Source organism: Pteropus vampyrus, unplaced genomic scaffold (assembly GCF_000151845.1).
Source record: "Pteropus vampyrus isolate Shadow unplaced genomic scaffold, Pvam_2.0 Scaffold214, whole genome shotgun sequence".
Classification (NCBI taxonomy): domain Eukaryota; kingdom Metazoa; phylum Chordata; class Mammalia; order Chiroptera; family Pteropodidae; genus Pteropus; species Pteropus vampyrus.
In genome coordinates this window covers 975,934-978,269 of record NW_011888995.1, presented here as the reverse complement: position 1 = coordinate 978,269, position 2,336 = coordinate 975,934, and positions in this window count along the sequence as shown.

Sequence of the window (2,336 nt, the reverse complement as noted above, 5' to 3'; positions counted from 1 at the left end):
TTAACGCAGGTGCCCGCGTGAGTGGCTGATCGCCACCTTCACAGACGAGGAGCAGAGCGACCCAGGCAGAAGGAGGCTGCCCGGACACACGCTCCACTCGATCCCCGGCCCCGCATGCCTCTCACCATTCAGCCACCCAAAGAGCCACGTTGACATGAGGCAGCGCTGCCCACTCAGCACGGGGGAAAGAACGCGCACATTCGAAACGTGTCCGACGTCCCCCTGCCTGTCACCTGTAACGTGCACACAGTTTTCCGTGTTCCTGACTGTCTCTAAAATCTTATTGTGCAAGATGGGCTGCTGGGGCTGGAGAAAATCGTCCGAGACGGACAGATGCCAACACAGAGAGTTTCTGTTTTGGTGGTGACAGGGTGCCCACACGTCATCTTGTCTTTTACAGTAGATTGTCTAAGACAGCGGTCCCCAGCTTTTTTGTCACCAGGGACCAGGGCTCCTATGAGACCTTAATGCCCGGTGACCTGAGGCGGAGCCGAGGCGGTGATGCCAGCTCTGGGGAGCAGCTGCAGACACAGATGAAGCTGCGCTTGCCTGCCTGCTGCTCAGCTCCTGCTGTGCGTCTGGTACCTAATGGGCCGTGGACTGGTTCCGGTCCACAACCCGGGGGTTGAGACCCCTGGTCTGAGTCCTTTTGCCCTGTCAATATTTTGTGTGTAATTGGAAGGTGAGCAGTACACACTTGTTTCACAAACGAACAGACACGTTTCTTTCCCCGCAGACGTATGTCTCTCTGCATAGCCCACACTCAGTGAAAGTCTCACTCTCGCTCAGGACTGTCATTTCTTTATTCCGTGACTGTTTACTGAGCACCTGCTGAGCCCTGGGCACTGTCCAAGGTCCTGGAGCAGAAGAGGGGACCCACACGTGGGCCGCACTCTCGTGAGGGCGCCCTGTGCTGGGGACGTCGTTGGGAGAAGACAGTTGGACTCCATGACGTGCCAGGGGCTGGGGATGGAGAATCCTCAGAAATGACGTGTGAGGGTTTTCAAGAGAACAGTTAGAGGAAAGGTCATCTGCCACAGAGACGAAGGAGGGGAGGGGGCCGTGACAGGACAGCCAGGACGGGGGGCTGTCCACAGAGGCCGGTGGTCCTCGCAGGCGAGAGAGTGAGCGGAGGGCGAGGAGGAGCCCACGGGTTTGGTGCAGTGAGGTCACTGGTGAACTTGGCCGTCACTGAAGCCGCGAGGCGGAAGCCCCGTCTTGGAGGCCGTGGAGAGAAAGGGAAGGGAAGGGTCGAGATGCGGAGGCTCTGCTGGTGCTCGGCCGTGAGGCGGAGACAAGCAGGAGCCCGAGGCGGTGTTTTGGGGGTTTTACTGTTTTATTTTTAAAAATGAACGAAAAATTCACACTGTCAGTTCCTGCAGTCTGTTCTGAAGCTTCCTGGGTCTGGCCAGGAGGATCACAGGCAGCCTTTGAGGACAGGCCCGAGGACACGCCCTTCTTCCCGGGTGAGCCTTAACTGTGGGGGGCCAGGACCGCGTCTCCCCATCTCTGCTGCTTCCCCTTGTTAAATGTTTCATTCCTAAGCGCTTCGCCCTGTCACTCAACACACTTTAAAAAGTGGTACTGCATTTCTGCATCCCTCATTGTTGGGGGGTGGCTAACATCTTTCTTATGTGTTTCTGAATCCTTCTCGGTTGTGCTTCGAACGGGCAACTCAGTCCCTGAATTCGAGACTGTGTATTTTCGGTGTCCCTTCTGGGGCCAAATGACATGTTCCGGGGCTAGACTCTCACATGGCCGTGGCCTTGAAACCAAGAGGGCAGGGAGTGGTTTCCGGAAGCTCCGGGGCTGAAGGGAGCAGCAGACGCCGCCGCTGCTGGCCTGCGGGGCGGGGCGAGGGGTCTGGGAGCCTGCGCCCCGAGCCCCCGTGTCTCACTCCATTCGTGGCGGATCCGGTGAAATTGTAGGGCAACTGGCTTTTTTTTTGTTTTCCTTTTTCCGTCGAGACAACTTGCAGAAGGGGCGCCATGGTTCTGGGGAGAAGTCAGCCTGAGAAATGTCCGTTGGCAGCGTCGTCAAGCAGAAGAAGGTGCTGGCTCGGTCACAGGGCTCAGCGCGCCACTGGCAGCCCAACCCGGAGCGTTTCCTGCTGCCCACGTCCTCGTCCCGTGCCTGACTTTGCGGCTGCCTCGTGTACGGGAGCGATTTGTCTCCTTAAATCACACGTTCTAGAAACTGAGGTGGCGACCGGCTTGGCCACGCCAGGACTCCGAATCGAATCTTCTTGAAAGCGAGCTTCTGTTGAACTAGCCGGGAAGGGTGCTGGGCAGTTAGAGGTCGTCTATGTTTCGGTGTGACTTTCTCTGCCTTTTGTG